This window comes from Adiantum capillus-veneris, chromosome 8 (genome assembly GCF_014529385.1).
Source record: "Adiantum capillus-veneris isolate H3 chromosome 8, ASM1452938v2, whole genome shotgun sequence".
NCBI classification, from domain to species: Eukaryota; Viridiplantae; Streptophyta; class Polypodiopsida; order Polypodiales; family Pteridaceae; genus Adiantum; species Adiantum capillus-veneris.
In genome coordinates, this window is record NC_140938.1 from 124,420,052 (window position 1) to 124,429,803 (window position 9,752).

At 45.9% G+C, this 9,752-nt stretch overlaps 1 pseudogene; it reads right to left on the reverse strand.

Annotated features, from left to right (window-relative positions):
• Nucleotides 1-2,961: 2,961 nt before the first annotated feature.
• Nucleotides 2,962-8,387, reverse strand: LOC147452897 (uncharacterized; annotated as a pseudogene).
• Nucleotides 8,388-9,752: the final 1,365 nt, after the last annotated feature.

A 9,752-nucleotide genomic window follows, 5' to 3' on the forward strand; every position in this document is an offset into this window, starting at 1 on the left:
CACACACACACACTCGATCTCTAAATGGATGCAAAAAAAATAAGCACATAAATCATTTCTTAAATAGGAGATAAAAGGAATCCCATGCAGGGAGGAATCCTATGCAATAAAGAATCTCACTTTGATTAGAATTCAATGTTAATTAGGGTCACTTTTTTTGTGAAATTGTAGGATATGGCATTCTCTTCCACGCCCGGCTATCGATCCATAAAGGACTTCCTCGCAGAGGGCCTCTCTTATGAGGACGCTTGTGATGCTTACTACTCGCACTCTTCCTCCCACCAGTCACAATCCACCTTCGTCTTTCGATGGTTCCGAGATGCAGTACACGATCCCGACTCGAGAGGGCATACCACGCCGAGGCAGAGTGACTATCCTTGCAGCAGAGTCTTCGAGGGCGGTACACACCAGCACAGTTGGTTGCCTATGGGCTCTCACCGCTTGCAACACCGGGCGCCGGCACTCCGATCGTGCAAAGTGTGCCTCCCTCCACCTTACCCTCGACTTTCCCGTCACCTGCAGCTCCCTCCACCTTGCATTCGCAGCGATCCATGCCCACACCGTCGAGTTATGCGTTGCCTACACCACCCAGCGGTTCGGGCTCGAGCCAGTGCTCTTCGGGTGGCTAGCGCGTGCCTCCCAGTGGGCCTCCCTCCACCTTACCCTCGACTTTCCCGTCACCCGCAGCTCCCGCCACCTTGCATTCGCAGCGATCCACGCTCGCACCGTCGAGTTATCTGTGGCCTACACCACCCAACGGTTTGGGCTCGGGCCAGTGCTCTTCGGGTGGTGAGCGCTCTTCCCGTAGTGGTGGCCCACGCTCTCGTCGAGGTAGTGGCTCGTGCTGCTTTGGTGGTGGAGGGGGCAGTGCTACAGATTCACCTCCTCTTACACCCCGATCTCCTCGCTCACCCCTTGGAGCTCCACATGAGGATGAGGACCGCGATGCGCCCGCCCCGGACGCTCGTGGCTACTACTATTATATACATCAAGGGGGGGAGGTGGATCTAAGTTCCTCCTTGGGGAGGACATTTCGAGGCCACCTTAACCAGCTGATCCACTCGACATACCAAGATTGCTTTAAATCTTTCAAAGATCAGGACCTAGCCGACTTGACGTACATTCACACGACATTGCTCATGCAGTTCCCTAGTCTGCAAGTGGAAGAGTTCTCCAGGCAGTGGCTCGACGAATACATCAAGAATTTCTTGAAAAATAAGAAGTCCAGTGTGCGGAGGGCGGCAAAGCGAATATTTGAATCTGAGGGTCACAACTATCGCCCTGGAAATGTTCATGACGAGGAGTGGGAGAAAGCCCAGCGCGAGTTGTCGGACGAGAGAGCGGCAGGTGCTAGGGCGCACACTCGGCAGGTGGAGGCGAGGGCGCAGCAAATGCCCACGCATTACGGCTCGGGCGGAAAGGCAGCATGGAAAGATAAATTTGTGAGTGTGCGTATTTTCATTTGAATTGATTTAATTTGTGGTAATAATGTTACGTTTGTGATATTTTTTAATTGATATACAACAAAATATTACTATGACCCGTCCAAGCCGAGAGATCCAGAGATATAGAGAGAGCCACTCCGAATATCAGACATGGTGCTGGCTATATGAAAACAACAAAATCAATCGCGAAGAATTTGAAAATGTATGTCGTACACTACAGCCTGTAAGTGTGAACTTTAAAAAAAAAATCATTGCATGCAGCTTTATGTATCCATTTGTATTAATTAAAGGTTTTGTTGTTTTTTTCTTTTCCAGAGTCAATGAGTCCCTCGAGAGGTCCCAAGATCCGAGTAGCTCAATCCTCCGAGTGTTTTTGGGCCCGCACGTCTTCTTTTCGCCACAGTTGTATAGCCCCCATGTATCGCCTATTTGGGCAATTTTGTAATATCCAATATAATTAAACACTTGATTTTGGCCTAAAGTCTTCTTTTGGCCATAGTTGTATAGCCGCCATGCATTGCCTATTTGGGCAATTTTGTAATGAACAGTTTCTGCAATATATTGATTTTGGTCCAAAGTTTTGGTGCAATGAAATTGAAAATTGTTGTTTTTGAACAGTTTCTCCAATATAATTACACATTTGATTTTGGTCTAAAGTTTTGGTGCAATGAAATTGTTTTTTTTTAATTTATTAAATGTATAGGAAAAAAAAGGCAAATGACCATTTGGATGGGTCCTACCAAGGACCATCCAAATGGTCATCTGCTTTTTTTAAAAAATACTCGCGTGTGCGGTAATGGTCGTGGTAAATACGGCGGAAATAAACGCAGAAATGTAGCCGGGCCGATTACCGTGTGCATTGCTAAAGGACCATTACCGCGAGGATTGACTCCAGCATTACCGCTCCCGAGATTTTTTGACTTGAATTTGTTTTTGTGCGTCTATCTGAGCGGTAATGTGCTCCAAATGTCATAGTGTCACCAGGTGGGGCTACTAAAAAAGCTACCTTAGATGGAGAGGTTATGGAAAGTGGAATTAGTGGATGCCGTCTTTGGGAATACCATCTATTAACTAATGACCTTTTGCAAAGAATACATCCAACAAAAGAAAGCAAGATTAAATGACAACACGTGATTAAATAATCTCTAGAAGAGACTCACATTTGGACTCTAAAGTGAAAAGTGTCAATGCGATCAATCCCTAAAGTTTTGTCACTCAATACCCTTCAGATTCACCATCACTACTTTACTCAATCCCCAAGACGGTGATGAAGTGGAGACAAATGATGAATTGATGGATGGATTAGATATGAGAATAGCAGTGACTTTGAAAGATGGATTCCAAGTCAAAGCACTAGGCAACATAGGTGCACGACTCAACGTTGAAAAGGGGGAAATGGGAAACCACCAGCACGTACTATGAATGCCTCTCTATAGCCCACTGATTTCACAACACCCCTATCCCCTAGCAAACACACACCTAGACTCCCGATCTGCAAACAATCAATGTCCGAGCCCATACCCAACCAACCCTAACTGTATACACTCGGTCGCAAAGCATACAATAAATTGTCTTGACCTCTGATCCTTGATAGAGCCATACACTCACATGTAAATAGACCTGATACTCACAGACACCCACGACCATCGACAGACTCAAACTTCCCTGCTAGCTATCATGCTCAAGATACCCACCACAATCATATAGGAAGCACTTGCTCAATCAACACTGACTAGAAGCACACATGCACTGATGCACCATTGAATCACAGAAGCAAGAGAGAAAGCTAACATTGGTTTTGGAAAAGACCAAAACAATATCATGACAAAATGTCCCGATAAGGGATCCACAATGGTGGTACTTCAAAGCTGTTAATAATACTCTTCTTTCAATGCTTTTTCGACTTGCTGCAGCCTGCCTCCTTGCCACAGAGTTCAACTATGGCTCTTGGCCTTTCTTGATTTGGGCATCCTCCTAGTTTTTTCCCGAGCTCCAGTTCATCAATTATGTCCATGCCCATCCATAATGGCCAGATAGATTCCACAAAACCTTGTATACCCTTTGCTAGTCATGCTTCCGACCTTCCAGCTGGCTGGGACATCCTGGGTACTTTTCGCTTAATTTGGCAATGATAATCACTATGTTAATGTCTTCACAGAATACCTCACTAGCTGTCGATGTGAGCCACTTTACTGTCAATGTCTCTGCATCAACTATAGCCCATTCCTATTCGACCAGCAGGTAACCATCCACCACACATTTCCTCAGACCATGCAATCTGACCAAGGGAGTCGTTCACAAGTGAAGTAATAGCTGCTTCTCAGCGACTCAGCATCCCCTTTTCCATATCACCCTTAAACCAATTGGTTCACAGAGCTGCTGAAACGAACCCTGAACCGGATCATCACCAAGTATTTTGTCAGAAGCAGCTCGGTTTGAAGTAGTCATGTACTTCAATATATCACCCTCAAAGGGATGGACTGGTAAAGCGGCTGAACCGAACCCTGAAGCCGATCATTACTAATGTACTTTGCAACCTCTCCATTGAAATTGGGGTCAGGCTCTCCCTTTGTCCTGCACTAGGCCCGCCTTCTGGCGGCTTTGTACACCCAAGAGGCCCTGCCTCCTTATCCTCTCTCTCTTTCGCCAACTGGTCACTTCTCTGCAAACTGACCCGCAATACCAGCCGCAGCCCCTTCACCTGTCCTCACTCCCTCTCGTCCTGCTCACCCTTTTGCTATCCCTTTGGCCAATAGCGACCTCGCTATTGGTCGCCTTGCCCTCTGCAAAAACTGACCCGACTCCCCGCTTCATTCAGCTGCCGTGCCCTTTTGCTTTTGCATGGCCTGGCGGTTACCTCTCTGCATGGACGAGCAGTCCCACCACCTTTATGCATCGTTTTTTTTTTCCTCTTCCAGCTGAAGCTTTGAAAAGGCTTTGGGTTTAGCCCCCTTTCACATTCAGCTTTAAAAAGGCTTTGGGTTTAGCCCCCTTTCACAGGGTAGGCAAGCCATTGATTGCGGTATAAAAAAACTCCAACTCAGCTTCCCGTCTTGCCCTTGCAATGTCCACCTCAGCTCTTAAGAAGCCCGAGAAAATATGAAACGACCACACCAAGGCTGCTCCCCAATTTGACACCTCCTAAACAAGACCCGCCTCTCATATTAAGGACTCATGGCCACAAACCCAACATAATTGGCCCATAGAACTGAAATCTTGGTGGAAGGCACTTCGTCGAGAGTATCACAAACGCCATATATTTAGTTGTAGCACCTACAATAGCCCTCAATGGACATGTTGTAGCATACATACCCTGGCAAGTAGAGCCTCCTGTAGACATCTCGCTCCAAATTTCATAGCATAAACCTGATAGCACCTGCATCCAGTACCACTTGCCTCGTTCCCAACCTTGGGATATAAACCTTTGCTCCTGTCACCAGTGATAGCAAAAACAAATTGTAATTTCGACTCGAGAGTCCTTCATCCCGGTGTACCTCTCTCCTGGCTCCATCAACTATCTGCTCAAGGTCCTTGTCATTTGCCTGCAAACCGCCATGCCTAGACTTCTTGCACTTCCATAGGTCGACATAGTTTGGTTGTACCATCATTGCCCACCCCGTCGTTGAGCATTCATGCTCAACCACAGTATTATTTAGGTGAAACAAGTCTGTATAGAGAGAATGATATAAGATAGCTACATAGACTACATAAGGAATAGTGGTTATATAGATAGGATAGATATAGAGAAAAAATTGTCTTCTAATGCATCACCCTCCAGGGTCAAATGGAAAGCTCACACCTTCCCCAATCATATTGTAGGCTCCACCTGGATAAAAAACAAAACAATGGCCGTGGCCATCCACCTGTAAAGCATGCACATTCCAAGTCTTCCTTTGCACTTGTCGGCCAATAGACACGCCACCCTTCCTGCTCTCCATAGCATGGAGCTTTGTCAGTGGGAGCACCACAAGATGGAAAGGGGAAAATGGGAAAACCACTAGCACACTTTGTGAATGCCTCTCTATAGCCCAGTGATTCTACAACACCCCTATCCCCTCGAAAACACACACCTTGATACACAATGTGGAATCCACAACTGTTCTGCCCGTTCCCGACCGGCCTCGACTATATACACAGACCATAGATTTACAATTCAACATCAATCGATATACACACACTTGCAAGACCCCTAATATGCAAAATTCCCTTACAAATTGGCATTCTCTTGGCATACAATACTTTCCAACATTATACACTCATACATCTGATATATACCAAAAGCACATGTGTATAGCATACTCAACTCGACACAAAAAACAAGAGAGAAATGTGGCGGTTCTTTAAAGTAGACATTTGAATTCCAAAGAAAATGAATATGCCAACTAAATTGGCTCCAATCTGAGAATGGAGAAGTGGCGATCTTCTTTAGAAAACACCATCCCGGCTCCTTTACACACCTTACAAAGGTGACCCCCTCAAACGAAGCTTCAAAGGCGAGAATGCTTTCATAGCATGTTGCAAAACTGAACTAGAAAGATCCCCACAGATTAATTGAGCTCATCCCATCTCCCCATGGGCAAACAACGCTCGATGAACCCAAACAAGCGGCTGCTATCCACTGAAAATGGCTTTAACTCTTATATAAGATCCCCAATGTCATACAAAATCCTGTCTTGCAGCGACCCCCCCAAGGTAGCCTCCCGCCTAACACCTTCTCTGATATCACCTTGTGCTCCAGCTTCTCAAAACTCCTTCTCAAGCCCTGCGACACTTTCCCTTGTTGCTTGCTATGCACATCAGCCCGACCCTGCTCTGCCTGGGTTGCCTCTTTACCCTTGTTGTTCCTTCCAACTCATCACAGGCCGGCGACTAGCCCTCCTATCTGATGCCCCTTGATGACCCTCAATCAACTCCCCAATCAGCCCTTGGCAACCTCCAATCTACTGCTCAAAGCCACGCCACTTCTGGCGGCCTCCCTCTCGCTCATGGCCGAGCCCTCCTGCTCCCGCACTGCTTCCACCACCTCTAGCGGCCCACTGCAACTGCCGCGCGTCCCCCTGTCCTCCTCTCCTCCGGAGCTTTTTTCTGCCCTCAAGCCGGCCCGTGTAACGTGATGCCACCTTCTTGGTGATCCCCGACTTGGCAACTACCTTCCATATTCAACTGCAGCCAATCGGCCGCCACTGCAGTCCCGTTTTCTCTTGATTTTCCCCTGCGTTGGCCACTCATGGCCCCTACCTTCTCTTATGCATGGTTCCACTCTGCATCCACAAGCCTTCCATCCACCCATAAGCAGCTATCCTGTCATCTGCTACAGAACCCTCCATGGTATAGTCCACTTCAAAAAAAAACCTCGCCATTGACACAAAAATATATGTAAAACAACCTCCAATAACACATGTATCCATAGCACCACATAAAATAGCAAGACCTTGCCATTTGCCTCCACCTACTGCATAGCAAAGCAAACGTGTTCCCTGTGCGCGCAAACCTGTATCCAAACCCTTTGTAAATGGCACCAAGGCCACCTTTCCATACTGAAGAGCATGACCTGCTAGAGCGACAACCTGATTTTGAAACACCTCATCAGTTGCAAGGTTGGTGTCACCTTCCTCTCTGCATGGAGCCTCACTCTCATAGGCTGCACCTATATCAGTTTCCATAGAGCCATCTGCCGGAGCTAACTCCCCACGACTACCCACAAACTCTGGAACTTCAAAGCACACCTCGACATGCTCACCAAGGCAAGGTTGCCCCACCCCCTGCATAGAAAAATCAATTCTACCTACCACAACTTCTGCTTCTTCTTCTGCAAGTCATCCTCAAAAACCTGCTCTTCAATCAAACTGGATGCACAATCAAACCATACCTCTTCCTCCAATAGGGACTCACCATCACACAACATTTGATAGGGCTGCTCGACTAACAGATTCACACAAGGTGCAACACTATACTTCTCTTCAACATTTAGCTGGTTGTCTGGTAACTCGCATACATTTTTTTCCACTTCATCTACATGAAAAACATCATAAGTTTCGTACCTAGAATACATGGATTCGGTCTCCCATGTAGCATCGGTATCCAAACTGCTGTTGGAGCTATGAGAGCTGTCAGACTCCTCTTTAGAACTTGCCAATTCTTGGATCACTGCTACCTTCCTCATTGCTGGTTCTGGAACCAACACTTCTTCTTTAATATCTTCTATCACCTCGTCTTCTTGAGGAAGCAAACTAGGTGGCACCCTGAATATACCTCTCTGTATCCTTTGAGACCTGGTTGGAACTTTTTCTACCTCCTCTCGTTGGACATCAGATTCATGTGCTTTGATCGCATTCATATCAAGAAAATAATGGGCTTTTACCTCTTGCTACTCATCAATTTGTTTGGGCCTAGGTCCACTGGCTACCGCGATTGCCGACTGTAGCAATCCTGCCTCCATCTTCTTCTTCATCTTTTGGCTCTTTGCCCTGGCAACTCTGACAACTTCATCAAAGGTCCTTGGATCTTCATACTCCACCCTCTCTCGAACATAGGGATGCAAGCATGATATAAACTTTTCCATCTTAAAGAATCCCGCATTGGTTGCTTGAGTAGTAGCCACAAAATCCCCCCAACAGGCTTCAAAATTATCAACAAAAGCATCGAAACTTTCACTTACCTCTGCTGCAAGCCTTTGAGCTTTGCATGTGCTTCCGAAGCCGACACCATCTTCCGATACCTTCATAGAAAGTGCTCTCAAAATCCGGTCCCAGTCTGCTTGTGTGCCTCTTCTAAGCCATCAAACTAAACTTTTTCTTTGCCTCGTAGAACAAAAGGAAAAGTTTGGAGCTTAGTTTCATCACCTGGCATCTGCAATACTGTCAACATAAATAGCTCAAAATCCACAAGCCAATCGTCTACATCTTCATCTCCTTTGAACACCGGACCAAATTCCTGCTTCATTTTGACTCACGAACACCTTGTTAGGAAGCAATTAGTGGGTCCTCAGTGGGGGCACCACAAGATGGAAAGGGGGACATGGAAAAACCACCAGCACGTACTATGAATGCCTCTCTATAGCCCACTGATTTCATAGCACCCATATCCCCTAGCAAACAGACACCTAGACTCTCGATCTGCAAACAATCAATGTCCGAGCCCGTACCCAACCAACACTAACTGTATACACTCGGTCACAAAGCATACAATAAATTGTCTCAACCTCTGATCCTTGATAGCACCATACACTCACATGTAAATAGACCCGATACTCAAAGACACCCAAGACCATCGACAGACTCAAACTTCCCCGCTAGCTATCATGCTCAAGATACCCACCACAATCATATGGGAAGCACTTGCTCAATCAACACTGACTAGAAGCACACATGCACTGATACACCATTGAATCACAAAAGCAAGAGAGAAAGCTAACATTGGTTTTGAAAAAGACCAAAAAAATATCATGACAAAATGTCCTGATAAGGGATCCACAATGGTGGTACTTCAAAGATGTTAATAATACTCTTCTTTCAATGATTTTTTGACTCGCTGCAGCCTGCCTCCTTGCCACAGACTTCAACTATGGCTCTTGGCCTTTCTTGATTTCAACATCCTCCTAGTTTTTTTCCGAGATCCAGTTCATCAATTATGTCCATGCCCATCCATAATGGCCACATAGATTCCACAAAACCTTGTATGCCCTTTGCCAGTCATGCTTTCGACCTTCAAGCTGGCTGGGACATCCTGGGTACTTTTTGCTTAATTTGGCAATGGTAATCACTATCTTAATGTCTTCACAGATTACCTCACCAGCTGATGTGATCCACTTTGATGTCAATGTCTCTGCATCAACTATAGCCCATTCCTATTAGACCAACAGGTAATCGTTAACCACACACCTCCACAGACCATGCAATCCGACCAAGAGAGTCATTCACAAGTGAAGTAATAGCTACTTCTCAGTGACTCAGCATCCCCTTTTCCATATCATTGTTGACCGCTGGGTCAACAACACAACATAACTCAAGTTTCATACCAAAGTATTATCTTTTCCGAGTTATGAAATGCTGCGGATTATGGCTATAAACGTCATTTGTAATGAGTAGTTATTCTAGTTTCAGAAGCCGGGGTGCAATGGCACTTCCAGATTGTAAATACAAAGCCATTTGACCCATTCAACCCCATTTTCGGTTAAACCTAAGGTAGCCTTAGTATATAAGGTACCTAGGTCATTTTGTAAAAAAGACTTTTTCATAATCAAAACTTCAACATTGCCATCTACTGTGTGTGAGAGAGAAAGAGAGTGAGCGTGAGCTTCATCCTCTC